Source organism: Dipodomys spectabilis, unplaced genomic scaffold (genome assembly GCF_019054845.1).
Source record: "Dipodomys spectabilis isolate Male_0828 unplaced genomic scaffold, ASM1905484v1 ptg000422l, whole genome shotgun sequence".
Taxonomy (NCBI): domain Eukaryota; kingdom Metazoa; phylum Chordata; class Mammalia; order Rodentia; family Heteromyidae; genus Dipodomys; species Dipodomys spectabilis.
Window position 1 is genome coordinate 6,781,421 of NW_024871099.1, and position 16,219 is coordinate 6,797,639.

The 16,219-nt window shown below is 45.1% G+C and overlaps 1 pseudogene; it reads right to left on the reverse strand.

The window, feature by feature from the left end:
* Positions 1 to 6,931: 6,931 nt before the first annotated feature.
* Positions 6,932 to 16,219, reverse strand: part of LOC122097389 — a 64,312-nt pseudogene continuing 55,024 nt past the window's right edge.

Genomic DNA, 16,219 nt, shown 5'->3' on the forward strand with positions numbered 1-16,219 from the left:
TTTGTTAGGTTTGGGAGGGATTAGTTTCTTGAGTTCCCTGTATATACAGGATGTTAACCCCTTGTCTGATATATTGCTGGCAAATATTTTTTCCCAATTAGTTGGTTGTCTTTCTAGCTTAGTTGCAATAGATTTAGCTGTGCAGAAGCTTTTTATTTTAAGGTAGTCCCATTTGTCGAGTCTCTCTCCAACTTGTTGTGACCCTGGGACTCTGTTCAGGAAGTTCCTTCCTGTGCCTATTAGTTCAAATGTCTCTCCTACTCTGTCCTGCAGTAGTTTCAGAGATTCAGGTTCAATGTTAAGGTCTTTAATCCATTTTGAGTTGATGTTGGTGCATGGTGATAGGCTGGGGTCCACTTTTAGTTTTCTGCATGTGGCTGCCCAGTTTTCCCAGCACCAGCGGTTGAAGAGGCTGTGTTTCTTCCATTGTATGTCTTTGGCTCCTTTGTCGAATATCAGCTGGCTGTAGGCCTGTGGATTTATATCTGGATCTTCTATTCTGTTCCATTGGTCTTCGGGTCTGTTTTTGTGCCAGTACCATGCTGTCTTTGTGATTATAGCTCTGTAGTAGAGTTTGAAGTTCGGCATGGATAGCCCTCCCATATTGTCTTTATCCCCTAGAATTGTTTTGGCTATTCTAGGTCTTTTGTTGTTCCATATAAATTTTTGGACTGTTTTCTGTATTTCAGTGATGTACGTCATTGGGATTTTAATAGGAATTGCATTGAATTTGTATATAGTTTTGGAAGTATCACCATCTTTACTATATTAAGTCGCCTATCCAGGAGCATGGGAGGTCTTTCCATTTCCTAGTGTCTTCTGCAATTTCTTTCTTTAACTTTTTATAGTTCTCATTAAATAGTTCTTTTACATCTTTGGTTAGGTTAATTCCTAAATATTTTATTTTTTGGGAGGTTATTGTGAATGGGGTTGCTCCCTTTATTTCCCTCTCTTCCTGTGCGTTATCAGTGTATGGGAAGGCAACTGATTTTTGTGGGTTTATTTTGTATCCTGCTATTTTGCCGAAGTGACTTATGATTTCTAAAAGTTTGGGGATGGAGTTTTTGGGATCGTGGAGGTATAGTATCATGTCGTCTGCAAAAAGGGATAGTTTCACTTCTTCTTTCCCTATGCGGATCCCTTTAATGTCTTTTTCTTGCCTTATTGCCCTGGCTAAGGGTTCTAGGACTATGTTGAAGAGGAGTGGAGACAGTGGACATCCTTGCCTTGTTCCTGTTTTTAGGAGGATTGGTTGTAGCTTTTCCCCATTAAGTATAATATTGGCTATTGGTCTGTCATAAATGGCTTTTATTGTTTTTAGAAATGTTCCTTCTATTCCTATTTTCTCCAGAGCTTTTAGCATGAATGAATGTTGAATTTTATCAAAGGCCTTTTCTGCATCTGTGGCGATAATCATGTGATTCTTGACCTTGGCTCTGTTGATATGCTGGATTACATTTATTGACTTACGTATGTTAAACCATCCCTGTGTCTCTGGGATGAAGCCTACCTGATCATAGTGTATTATTTTTTTTATGTGTTTCTGGATTCTGTTAGCTAGAATCTTGTTAAGGATCTTTGCATCTGTGTTCATCAAGGAGATTGGCCTGTAATTCTCCTTTTTGGTTGGGTCTTTGCCTGGTTTGGGGATGAGTGTGATATTGGCTTCGTAGAATGAGTTTGGGATAGCTCCCTCCTTCTCTGTTTCTCTGAAGAGCTTGAGGAGTATGGGTATTAGTTCTTCTTTAAAGGTCTTATAGAATTCTGCTGTGAATCCATCTGGTCCTGGGCTTTTTTTTGTTGGAAGACTTTTGATAGCTTCCTGTATCTCATTATAGGATATTGGCTTATTTAATTGGTTAACTTCTTCTTTGCTCAGTTTGGGTAACTTGTATTTCTCTAAAAATGCATCCATTTCCGCCAGATTTTCTTCCTTTAGAGAGTATAGCTTTTGAAAGTAGTCTGTTAGAATTGTTTGGATATCTTGGGTACGTGTTGTGATGTTTCCCGTGGCATCCCTAATCCTATTAATATGGGTTTCCTCTCTTCTTTTTTTAATTAATCTTGCCAACGGGCCATCAATTTTGTTTATTTTTTCAAAGAACCAGCTTTTTGTTTGGTTTATTTTGGTTATGGTTTTCTGATTTTCTAATTGGTTAATCTCTGCTCTCAATTTGGTTATCTGGCTTCGTCTAGTAGCTTTAGGTCCCATTTTTTCTTGTTTTTCTAGCTGTTTTAGTTGCAACATGAGATTATTTACTTGGTCTGTCTCCATTCTCTTGATGTGGGCACTGAGGGCAATAAATTTGCCCCTCAGGACTGCTTTTGCTGTGTCCCACAAGTTTCTTTGTGAGGTGTTTTCATTTTCATTGAGTTCTAGGAAATGCTTTATTTCTTCTCTGATCTCTTCTGTTACCCAGGCCTTGTTAAGGAGTGTGCTGTTCAATTTCCATGTATTAGAGAAATTTCTGCGGTATGCTTTGTTATTGAGAGCTAGCTTGATTCCACTGTGGTCAGATAGGATACAGGGGATTATGTCGATCCCTTTGTATTTGCTTAAGTTCCTTGAATGAACTATGATATGGTCTATTTTGGAGAAAGTTCCATGAGCTGCTGAGAAGAATGTGTACTGTGTTGTTTTAGGGTGAAATACTCGGTAGATGTCAGTTAATTCCGCTTGAAGTATGGCCTCACTTAATTCGGTAGCTTCTTTGCCAATCCTCTGGTTGGTAGACCTGTCCTTTGGTGAGAGTGGCGTGTTAAAGTCTCTTATCGTATTGGGATCTATTTTATTCTGTAAGTTTGAGAGCATTTGTTTAACATATCTGGGTGCACCAATATTTGGGGCATATAAGTTGATGATGGTTATATCCTCCTCTTGGATTGTTCCCTTTATTAATATGTAGTGTCCGTCCTTGTCTTTCTGTACTGATTTTAATGAAAAGTTTATTTTGTCAGATATCAGGATAGCTACACCTGCTTTCTTATTGGGGGAATTTGATTGGTAGATCCTTTTCCACCCCTTCACTCTGAGTTTGTTTGTATGTTTGGCTGAGAGGTGGGTCTCCTGAAGGCAACAGATGGATGGGTCTTGTTTTCTGATCCAGTCCTCAGTTCGTTTTCTTTTAATTGGCGAATTCAGCCCATTTATATTAAGAGAAAGTATAGAGAGATGCATTGTTGTCCCTGCCATTCCGTTTTCCTAAGTTTTTCTTCTTTCCTTTCCTCCTGTGCTTGCTCAGTTAGACTTTGAGTAATGCCTGTTTGGGGCAGGTCCCAGTTCCTGGTTGCTTTCTTCAGGTTGTGTCCCCCCTCTTAGAATTCTTTGTAATGCTGGCTTAATGTTTATGTATTCATTTAGTTTTTCTTTGCTATTAAAAGTTTTCAGTTCTCCATCGAATGTGAATGCTAGCTTTGCCGGGTATATCAGTCTGGGTTGGCAGTTATTGGCTCTCAGGGCTGACTGTCTTTTGCCAATTATAGCTTTACCATTTTTAATCTGCTATGATTAGCAAGTTGTTTGAATCAGGCTCTCAGTTGCCTGCAAGCTCCCAACTGTCTCCTTACAGAAGGGGACATAGCACCTAGCAGGCTCTGATTTCCCCCATAGAGACCCAAGACCAAACCCAACAAGAGACCCAAGACCAAGACAAACACAGAAAAAGCTGGCCAAGGTGGGGCCTCTCCCACCATGAGTGGGACCCCCCAACGCAACCGTATCCAGAACTCTAGACTGCACAAGAACACTGGTGGTGGGATTTGATCCACAGATCTTCCATCAGAGGCTGCAGAACTGTCCACAGTATCAGAGTCTGCAGAGTGAGCCACTCACACCCAGTGCCACCAGAACCGCCCGACTCTGTCCATATGGGAGGAGGAAGAAGGGCGGGTCTCGAACACGTCGGCTCCCTTTACCTCTTCAATCTCCAGATGGATCGGTCCTCAGGTTTCAGAAAAACATATAAACATAAAACAGGACAGAGAAGCAGAGACTTACTTCCGGAAGATTTCTAAGTGACTCCAAAAAGATTTCTTTTGGATGGCATGTCTGGCATCAACAAGCTAGCTGTCACAGCGGCAGAATAGACCACAGGGCCCTGGAAATTTTCACAGGGTGCACTTCCCCCGTAGGGGTTTCCATCCCTTGACAGCTGGCCAGGGGCTTCAAGGAACCCAGATGCTCTCCTTGCAACTGGGATCTCGGTGGGGTCTCTATCTGTTGTAAGGTGAGAATTCAAAGAAGCTGCATTTTGAAAGATTGAATCTTGAGTCTTTACTAGAGCGCTAGCACTGTGCAGGCAGCCAATTGTTACAAAGGCCTGCCGCCCACAAATTCACTTAACACTGTTAGGAAATAGGCCAGAGAGGAAAGAAAGAGCAATCACAGTACCAACAAACCAATTCAGCTCCAGTGGAGAGCTGAATTGAGACATGTGGTGACAGAAAGAGCCAGGGGACAAGATGCAGGACGTGAACATGGAGACACATGGTATAGCATACGGCGTCTATGCTCGGCTCGTCCTAAATAGGGTCAGAGCAGGGGCAGCGTCACAGGAAATTCCCAGGCACTGAACTGACAGGCCCAGCAACACATCAGCCAAGTGCCCACCAAGTGCCTGCCTCCAGGGATTCAGGTTCGCCGTCACATGAGGGTGTGGGCTCCACCTTCCCCCACTATGAAGGCAAGATGCCAGACCTTAAACGGAGATACCTAGGTACCAGCAGAACTTTTCCATCAGGGAAAATAGGCCTTAACCTTCCATATAGGGGATGTGAAGAGGCTACTCAGAGGCTAGGGATTAAAACCATTTAGGGAGTTAATCAGTGCAGAATTGGAGTATTCTCTCTGTCCCTCTATCTCTCTCTCTATATCTACATCTCTATTTCTATATCTAGATATCTAGAGATATATATCTATTTATATATATATATATATATATATATATAGGTATATCTAGATATATAGAAAGATACATACATACATATATAGAGATAGATAGATAGATAGACAGATATATATACATATAGATATAGCTTTCCTAAAGATGTAACATCTGAATTTCTCTGAAGCAGAGCCCTCCTAGCTCACCTTGAGCTAGCATCTGTATTGAGTGAAGCCTCTCTCGCCTTTAAGCTTTTCAGCATTCGATGGAGAATTTCCCCCACATGCAAGAGGCATGTGGATGGCTACCAGAAATTACTTAGACTCAACTTCCTTACTTCAGCACCTTTAATCCTTGAAAGAGCAGCGGACACATCCATCCCAGGGGACCAGGCAGAGGCAGGCAGGCACAGGAGAAAGATTATTACAGGTTTATTAGAGGAGCCATATTTCCCCCAAGAGGGCGCACATGACACCTTTCCCTATCAGGTAGCAGCAGGGTCTGAGGGATAGGAAGTGAGGCAGATGGGAGCTCAGGTGGGTCTGTTTGGAGAGAGGGAGGAGCCAACTGTATAGCGGGAACTCCAGGAATGGGAGAGGGCCCAGGTGTGGGTGGAGCTGAGGGCCAAAGGTGAGCATAATACTAACAATCCTAGCTACTCAGGAGGCTGAGACCTGAGGGTTGTAGTTTGAAGCCAGCCTGGGTAAGAAAGCCCCTGAGAATCTTGTCTCCAATGACCCACTAAAAAGCTGGAAGTGGAGTTGGGGCTAAAGTAGTAGAGTGCTAGCACAAAAAGCTGAAGGTATAGTGCTCAGGCCCTGAGTTCAAGGCCCAAGAGACACTGTCTCTCTGTCTGTCTATCTCTGTCTGACTCTCTCTCTCTCTCTCTCTCTCTCTCTCTCTCTCTCTCTCTCTCTCTATCTCTCATACACACACAAAGCTGAACAGTGGAAATAAAGGACATACCATTACACATTACTACAATAGAGGATCAAGCTGATATTGTTAGTGTCATTTTCTTGTGTGTGTGCCAGTCTTGTGGCTTGAATTCAGGTCCTGTGCACTGTCTCTGAGGTCCTAGGGCTTGAAGTCCTGGGCACTGTCCCTAAGCTTTTGTGCTGAAAGCTGGCACTCGACCACTTGAGCCACAGCTTCACTTCAAGCTTTTCAGTGGTTCATTGGAGATAAGAATATCATGGGCTTTCCTGCTTGGGCTGGCTTGGCAACATGATTCTTGAATCTCAGCTTCCTGGGTAGCTGAACTACAAGTGTGTACCTACAGCCCCTGGCTGTTAGTGACATTTTTCACCTAGGTTTTCTTGAAGGTCCAGGACCTTAATGGGGTCATTTTCAGTTCTTGTTGGGGGTTTCTTGTGAGCCAGAGCTCTCTGCATGAATAAACATAATATGGAAAGGCTTGTCTCTATATCTTACTTTTTTTTTTATACTCTCCCCTTGCTTGTGCTCTTCATTTTCCTATCCCAATTTCACGTTGTTAGCATACTTAATTTAAGTGTTCGCATGATGCACAATAAACTTACTTACATTTAACAGTCTTGAGTTTGGTGTTGACTTTATTGAGGGAGGAGGGAGAAGGAAGACGGAAATGCAGGGCAAATGGATTAGGGACTACATTTTGGTAACATCCGTGGCAGAAAAGAAAAGGAAAATAAAGAGACAACATAAAGATGTAGAAAAAAAGTACCAGAGTTTGGTGTAGGCAGACATCAAGGCAAGAAGATTAGGTATGGCGTTTGTGTTAACTCACAAGCTTTTTGCCAAAATCTTGGACAGGGCATAGATTTCTTTAAATTTTCTTTCCTCCTCTTGATTAAAACATCCAGCTGTGTATTTGCAGAGAACCCTTCCTGATCTGAGGCCCCAGAAAAAAGGGGAGAATGCCCATTCTTAGTGTGATGGTGAGAATTTAAGGAGGAGGAGCAGGAGGAGGAGGAGGAGGAAGAAAAAATGCAGCCAGAGGAAGAGGAAGAGAGGAGGAAGAGGCCCAGCAAAAGCACATGGTTTATTATTGGCCCGTCAAGGGCCACTCAGCGGGCCACTAGGCAGAAATGATAAATTGGGGGAATGTTGCCAAAGCCTGAAATTCTGGGGGCGATATCAATGTCAGCAGGTGGCACCAGTGAGCTTAAGGAGAAGTTCTGAAGGGTGGAGGTGAAGTAGAAGAAGAGTTCCATGCAGGCCAGGGCCTCCCCAAGGCACATCCACCTTCCTGCAGGCACAGAAGAGGTGGGAGGGTTGAATAGGGTCTAGGGAGATTTTTTTCTTTTACTTTCTTTTGGTGCCAGTCCTGGGGCTTGAACTCAAGGCCTGGGCATTGCCCCAGAGCTTCCCCACCCCCCTCCACGCCCTTCAAGGCCAACGTTCTACCGCTTGAATAGAGTTACACAGTTACCAGAAGAAAAGGCCCCAAAGGCATCATTCTTCTTGAAGTGTCCTTGTTCATCCAGGAAGTGCTGAGGATAAAAGTCATTTGGGTGTTGGAAGTATTTGGGGTCTCTGAGGTCGGAGCCAAGTAGTGGATAGACATCTGTGCCCTGGTGAGAAGATGAAGGGAATAAGAAAAAGTCAGTGTGGAATAAGGAGCATCCTAAGAGAGAGAGGGAGGTGTGGAGGAGATAAAGAGGTGACAGTGAATGCAATCTCACCTTGGGCAGAAGGTAGCCTCGGAAGGGAGTGTCCCAGGTGATGTTCCGGGGGATGCCCATAGGTGCGATGTCCGTCAGTCTCTGGATCTCATGGATGACTGCATCCGTGTAGGGCATCTTGATGTGGTCCTCCATCATGGGAATCCAGTGTGGTATAATCACCTGGGTAATCTCTTCCTGGACCTTGGCTGGAAGAATCCAGGAAGACATTTTACAAAAGGGTACAGGAAAGGCTGGGAATGTGGCTTAGTGGTAGAGTGCTTACCTAACCTGCATGAAGCCCTGGGTTCCATTCCTCAGTAACACACAAACAGAAAAAGCTGGAAGTCGCGCTGTGGCTCAGGAGGTAGAGTGCTAGCCTTGAGCAGAAGAAGCTCAGGGACAGTGCCTAGGCCCTGAGTTCAAGCCCCAGGACTAGCAAAAAAAAAATAAATAAATAAAAGGCAGGTAAACTGATGCTGCCAGTGGCTCATGCCTGTCATCACAGCTACTCAGGAGGCTGAGATCTGAGGATTGCTGTTTGAAGCCAGCTTGGGCAGAAAAGTCCATCAGACTCTTATCTCCAATGAAATCACAGAAAAAGCTGGGAGGGACACCATGGCTCAAAGTGGTAGATTGCTAACTTTGAGCAATAGGAGCTCAGGGACAGCACCCAGGCCCTGAGTTCAAGCCCCACAAGTGAAAAACATAAAAGTTAATAAAAAGAAGGCAAGAAAGGGCAGGAGGTGTTTCTGTCAGAGTAGCTTGGGCAGATGCTGGTCTGGATTTTGCAAATACCATGGAGTTACAGATCTTGAGTTGGGGGGATTAATTTTTATCTCCAGTACAAATTATTGTTCACCTCTGAAGGTAAAAATCCTTGTGTGCTTAGTTGTGTTTTGTTTGTTTGTGTGGTTATTGGGGCTTGGACTCTGGGCCTGGGCACAGTCCCTGAGCTTTTCCACTCAAGGCTAGAGCTCTACCACTTGAGCCACAGCTCCACTTCTAGTTTTTTTTGCTGTTTCATTAGAAATAAGAGTCTCACAGAATTTCCTGCCTAGGCTGGTTTTGTACCACAATATTCAGATCTCAGCCTCCTCTGTAGCTAAGAAGACAGGCATGAGCGACCAGCACCTGGCATATCTTGCCTTTTCAAAATGCTATCTTCCTTTCTTCCTGTCAGAGGAGTGGGAGATGTCAGCTCAGCTCACCTTCTACATGAGGATATTTCATTAAGAGCAACATTCCATAGTGTAGGGTCGAGCTCACTGTTTCTGTGCCAGCAAAGAAGAGATTGAGGGTGGTGAGCACCAAATGCCTGAGGTTGAATTCTGTGTGTGGATGCTTTTTATCCTGGGAGAGAAGGAGATCATGAATAGGATTATCTTCTTCTTTCTCTTTCTTTCTCTGTGTTTTTTGGGTTCCCGCCCCTCTCCCCCCACCTCCCTGCAATGTAAAATGTAGATTTCTATGTGTGAGTCCTGGGGCTTGAACTCAGGCCTGGGTGCTATTCTTTCGCTGCTTTGCTCAAGACTAGCACTATACCACTTGAGCCATAGCATTACTTCTGGCTCTTTTTGGTGGTTCTTTGGGGATGAATCTCCTATGGACTTTCCTGCCGGGGTTGGCTTTGAACCATGATCCTAAGATCTCAGCCTCCTGAATGTCTAGGATTACAGATGGGAGTTACTGATGCCTAGCAAGGTAGATATTTTTGGAAATGTAGAAGATAGGCAAGCCAAGCCCAGAAGCAGGAGTGAGTTTGGTGTGTTAGAAGAATAGTAAGGCAGACATGGGGACTGGGAAGGAGGGGGGAGAGCAGAGAGAACTGGGAGAAGAAAGCAGAGTGCAATTAAAATTTGTGTTTCTTTGTTTTGTTTTTTTTCCAATCCTGGGGCTGGAACTCAGGGCCTGGGTTCTGTCCCTGAGCCTCTCTATGATCAAGGCTAGTACTCTATCAGGAAAATTTTGTGATATGAAGATGCAACTTTCTAGCTGGGTGCTGGTGGCTCACGCCTGTTATCCTAGCTACTCAGGAGGCTGAAATCTGAGGATTGAGGTTCAAGGCCAGTTCAAGGGCAGGAAAATCTATGAGGCTTTTTAATGAGCCACCAAAAAAAAAAATCCAGAAGTGGAGCTGTGGCTCAAGTGGTAGAGCCCTAGCTTTGAGGGGAAAAGCTCAGGGACAGCACCCAGGCCCTGATTTCAAGACCTAGTACTGGCATGCACATGTGTGCGTGTACACACACACACACACACACACACACACACACACGCACACACACACACACACACACACACACACACGCGATATGAAATAAGGATTAAGTGACCCCAGCAGGACTTCAAGGAGAGAGAACAGGGCTGGGGTGTGGGGGGGAAGTGGGTACCTGGTGCATCTTTATAAGGAAGCAGTCGATGAAATCTCATGGGTTTTGGGGTCAAGTGTGACTTCATTGGCCTTAACTCTGGATGCTATCAAGGCCTTAAGGTCCTCTATCAAGTCATAGAGGTGGTTGTGTCTTCTGAGCAAATACTGCATGACTACCGAATACATGTCATACAGCTGAGGACCCGAGTGACAGAGATGTGTCAGCCATGGGGAGCAGGAGGCTAGGGGAACCAACCAGGTGACCTGAGACTGGGATCAGGAAAGAGCTAGGGTTGAGAATTTGGGGTGACCTTTATAGATTGATTCATTGGTTGATGGATGGATTGAATTTTGTCATTCACAGGTCTTGAATTTGGGGCCTGGACGCTGTCCCTGAGCTTCCTTGTGCTCAAGGCTAGCTCTCTACCACTTTGAGACACAACAGCACTTCTGGTTTTCTGGTGATTCATTGGACATAAGAGTCTCACAGGGACTTTCTTGCCCAGGCTGGCATTGAACTGCAATCATCAGCCCTCAGTGTCCTGAGTAGCTAGGATGACAGGCAGGAGCCACCTTCATCTGTCAGGATAGGGACTGGGGGTACAGGGAAAGTGAGTCCCCGTGGTCACCTGGGCCCAGGGCATGCTCATCTCAATGAAACTCTCATTAATCATCTCCAGAAGGCTCAGGAACTGCTTGTCTTGGTAGTTGAAGCGGTTTCCAAAGACCACGGAACTGATGACATTAGACACCATGCGGCTCAGGAAGAAGGTGGGATCGATCGGGGTGCCTGGGGCCGGGCAGTGGAAATCATCCGTATTGGACATGATCAGGCGACAATGGAGTCTGTCATGCAATGGTGGAATTTGGCTCTTAGATCTGCTACACTGTGGCCAACACTGTGGTAGTCAGGATGGAGACAGACTAGTAAAGGTCTCAACTCTGATCTGGGGGAAACTTCCCCCAATTTTCCACTCAAAGGGTGTGTGTGGAAGGGAAGAACTACGATTGCCTCTCATGTGGATATAACCAGATTAGTGAGTTGTTTGAAAATATAATGAACTTATTTTGGCAGTTTAATGAATGGAAGTGTTTATGACTGGAATTGTGGGTGGGTGCAATGGATGGATGGATGGATGGATGGATGGATGGATGGATGATGGATGGATGGATGATAGATACATGGATGGATGGATGGATGATGGATGGATGGATGATAGATAGGTAGATAAATACATGGATGGATGGATGCACAGATGGATAATGGAGAAATGGATAAATGGATGGATAGATGAAAGAGTAATAGACTTATGAATGAGGAGGAGGCTTGTAAATGGAATGATGGGTGAATGAAATATAATTGAGAGGTGTATTCACAGTTGGTTGGAAAGGTTCTTCTTTATTAGAAGACTCACTAATAAATGTATTTTTGACAGATTTATGAAGCAATAGATAGGAGGGGGAAAATACAGGGACCAAGAGGTCGATGAGAGAAGGAACAGACCAAGTGAGCCCGATTGGGATGGAAGGATACAGAGAGGAAGATGCCAAGGATACACACTAGAAAATAAGCTTCTGGAACCTCTTGTGTTATACACGTGTATACAGTGGAAGTTAAGAAATAATGTTAGCGGGACCATGGGACAGTGGTTCATACCTGTAATCCTTACTACTGAAGAGGTGAAAAAGCTCATAGACATTGTCCTGGACCTGAGTTTAATCCCCAGCTAGGGGTGGCACACACACACACACACACACACACACACACACACACACACACACACACACACACAGATTAACAGTAAACCCCAAAGTGGAATCCCACTCACCATGTGGCATTACCTGCTCTCTCTCACCACCAGCTTTCTTTTTCTTTTTCTTTTTCTTTGTGCCAGTCCTTGGCCTTAAGTTCAAGGCTCAGTTCCTGAGCTTCTTTCCCAAGGTTAGCACTCTACCACTTAAGCCACAGCACCACTTCCAGCTTTCTGTGTATGTGGTACTGAGGAATCGAGCCCAGGGCTTCATGAATGCTAGGCAAGCACTCTATCACTAAGCCACATTCCCTACCTAACTACCAGCTTTCATATCAGCAAATTTAGCCTAATTTTGATAGTTTTTCATAAAGGACTCAAAACAAGGATTCTTGCATTTCTGGTCTTCTCAAAGAACATGGAACATACCACAACCATTTTCCTCCCTCTCTCCCTCCCTGCCTCCCTCCCTCCCTGCCTCCCTCCCTCTCTCCTTCCCTTCCTTCCTTCCTTCCTTCCTTCCTTCCTTCATTCCTTCCTTCCTTCCTTCCTTCCTTCCTTCCTTCCTTCCCTCCTTCCTTCCTTCCTTCCGTCCTTCCTTCCTTCCTTCCTTCCCTCCTTCCTTCCTTCTTGCTTTCTGTCCTTCCTTTTTCTTTTCTCTTTTGTTTGTGGTGGTTGTGGACTCTGCGTACTTTAGGGAGCACAGGATGAGGGCAGGTCTCTAGGTGGTTGACAAAAGTCTCAACAAGTGTCTAACTAAGACTCCCACCCTCTCCTACTCAGAAAAAATACATGACCCACCTAGAAGAACTTCAAGAAGGTCTGGAGATTTCTGGCTTCCTCAGGACCCACGAGTGCAAGTCCCTGGACACCATGGGTGTATGTGAGGGTGGTGGGCCAGGCAGCATGAGGGACAGTGGACAGAGATAAGAGGGAGGCTCTGCTGGGTGCCGATGGCTCATGCCAATCATCCTAGCTATTTAAGAGGCCGGAGATCTGAGGTTCGAGGTTCCAATCCAGCCTGGGTAGAAAAGTCCCTGAGAGACTCTTATCTCTAATTAGCTACTCTAAAACCCAGAAGTGAAGCTGTGGCTCTAGGGGTAGATCGCCAGCCTTGAGCAGAAAGAGACTCAGAGTACTGCCCAAGTCCTGAATTCAAGCTCCACAACCAACATAAATAAATAAAGTCTCAAGAGGACTTTTCTTCCTGGGATGGCTTTGAACTGCGATACTCAGATCTCAGCCTCTTGAGTAACTAGAATTACAGGCATGAGCAACTGGTGCCTGGCTTAATCAGATTATTTTACATGATCAGAGGCATGTAGACATTGTACCTTTGTGTTCCTCCTTGGTCTCACTGTGAGTGCATGCATGGAGTCCTGCATCATTTATTATGTGCCCGTGTGTTTGAGGTATAGCTTCGGCATTGTAACCACTTTTCTTTGGTGGTGTTTGGTCATGGTTGTGACTTACCATAGCCTTGGAAGTTCTGCTCTATGGTTGCTATTTCTCCATGGCCACTGAAGTCATCTGCTTGATCTACCAGCGTCTCCTTCACTGCATCATGCTCGGATAAAATAACCAACGGCCGGAGACCCAAGTACACAGTAAACACGTTGCCATATTTCTTCTAGAGCTGGGAAGGAAGGAAGGCATGGAGGAGGTGAGGGCTGAAGTAGGTCATAAGAACAAGTCAAGGAGTTGATGGAGGGCTGAGGGATGTCAGAGGAATGCAATAACAGATAAAGAGACATCCTATGTTTGAACAGCCTTCACATTTGTGACCCTAAGGCAGGGGTTGGGTGGGGACCCACACCCAGACAACCAAAGGTGAAAGTTCTTGGGGGCAGGTGGTTCAAACCTGTCTTCCTGGCTACTCAGGAGACTGAGATCTGAGGATCATGGTTCAAAGTCAGCCTGGGCAGGAAGGTCTGTGAGACTCTGATCTCCAATGAACCACCAAAAATCCAGAAGTAGATCTGTGGTTCAAGTGGTAGAGCACCAGCCTTGAGCACAAAAGCTTAGGAACAGCACCTGCCAAAGGACAGACAGACAGACAGACACACACACACACACACACACACACACACACACACAGACACACACACACACACACACACACACACACACACACCAAGAAAATTGTTTTAATTTCCTCATCTGTAAAGTGGTAGATGTGGATTAGATGAACTCAGACCCATGTTTCTCTCTATAAAAGATTAACTTTATAACCACGTGTTTTCTGTGTGTATGTGCATGCTTTGTGTGTGTGTGTGTGTGTGTGTGTGTGTGTGTGTGTGTGTGTGTGTGTGTGTGTGTATCTGTATGTACTGGGACTTGAACTCAAGGTCTGAGCACTGCCTCTTAGCTAGCACTCTACCACTTTGAGCCACCTCTGGCTTTTTTGTTGTTTTTGCTAGTGAATTGGAAATAAGAGTCTCATAGACTTTCTTGCTCAGGCTGGCTTTGAACCAGCATCCTCAGATCTCAGGTTCCTGAGTACTTAGGATTATACGCATGAACCACTGGCCTTCACACTAACTTTCTAGAATCTTGAGAAACTTACCCTCCAACTTGTAAAATAATCTGAGCACAAGAGCCCTTGTCTTCCAAACTCCTGACATTAAGCAGAGATATACCCTGATGCTCAAGTAAGTTCTCGTGAAGTTTCTGATTCTGGGATTGTTTTCCACATTCTAAGATGGCCGACCAAGTGTGTTCACTATGTGTGCTTTTGCCCAGGGCACCTGGCCGTGGGGTTCATGGCTTCCTCTACTGTGGGGGGAGGCCCACAGACTCACCTTCATGAAAGAGTGAAAAAGGCATTGATGCGGACCTGCAGCACATTCCCCAGGAAAGGAATTGGGGTGGGGCCTGGGGGCAGCTTTCCTCCCTTGTTGATTCATTTCCAGGCCATGAGGATGAAAAGAAGACAAACTGAACCTCAGAAACATAGTCAAGGCCCTTTGAGCTCCATTGTGCCACATGGAGAGAGAGGTTCACTTCTCGGCTTCAGATCCTTCAGATCCTTCCTAAATAGTTTCTGGGAGCTTAAACTGAAATCTAAATATCCTGAAACTGAGGTGTGCTGGGTGTAATGCCATCAGAGGAACAGATTCCTTGGGAGGGGATTTATGTAACTTATAATCTCCCCCTGAGTACAAATGTATTGAATTCACCCTTGGGAAAAATCTCTGGAGAGCGGTCTTTTCCTTTCTTCTTATTATCTTTTAATTCTTTTTGATTCTTATTTTTATTGTCAGTCATGGGGCTTGAATTCGGGGCCTGGACACTGTCTCTGAGTGCTTTTGCTCAAGGCTAGTGCTCTACCACTTTGAGCCCCAGTGCCACTTCTGGTTTTCTGGAGGTTCATTGGAGATAAGAGTCTCATGGAGACTTTCCTTCTGGGGCTGGCTTTGAACTACCATCCTCAGATCTCGGCCTCCTGAGTAGTTAGGGTCACAGTTTTGAGCCACCAGTGCCTGGTTTTTCTTCCTCCGTTGAATTCCCCAGTACTTCTCTCTTAGCGCATCCCCTGGTTCAAAATTCCATGTAGTTTGGAAGATAGTTGAGTATCTTTGTTGAGTTTAGGACTCAAGACAAAGTAGGTTCTCAGGTTTAACTTTTCCTCACTGGGAAGTGTCTATCATTTTGGGTCTCAGTTTCCTGTCTGTCAAGTAGGGCAGCCATTCTGTTGGACAGAGAGAGAGAGAGAGAGAGAGAGAGAGAGAGAGAGAGAGAGTGCTCATGCGCATGCGTGCACGCAAATACTCAGACTGGAATATTGCTCTGGCGACATTTCTATTCACAGCTGCTGTTCTACCACTTCAGTCTTCCAGCCCACTGGGGGCTTTTGCTGATTAATTGGAGATTAGAGTTTCATAGGGACTTTTCTGCCCAGGCTGGCTTCAAACCATGATCCTCAGATCTTAGTTTCCAGAGTAGCTAGGATGACAGGTGTGAGTCACCAGTGCCCAGATCCCAATTCTTAATTTTGACAAGAAGCCAAAGGGAAAAGAATAATCTCTTTAAGAAACTCTTGGAGCCAGGCAGAAGTGGAGCTGTGGCTCAAGTGGTAGAGCACCAACCTTGAGTGAGAAAGCTCAGGGACAGTGCTCAGGCCCTGAATTCAAGCCCCTATTCTGGCAAACACACACACACACACACACACACACACACACACACACACACACAAAGTCCAATTTCCTTGCCCCTCAAAGTTTTACCATACATAAAAGAGGAGGAAATAAGGATGAAAACAGGTACTTGTCACAGGGATTTCCCAGTTACTTGCTTAGCTCCTGGCCCAACACCTAAAGGGACCCAGAAAGTGGGATCCCTTTTGTCTGTCTCAGCCCTGCAAAATTGTTGCTGCATCAGGCAGAGCATTGCCAAAGCTTTGATAAATATAAGAAATTCACCTGAGCTATTTGGTAAGAACATCAGTCAGGCTGCTGCTGAGCACAAACATACCAGGGACAGAGAGAGCATGGATCAGCCTCCAGGGACCTCAAGGAAAAGCACACAGTTCCAAAACACTTGGACCCAGTGTCAACACCGACATTACAC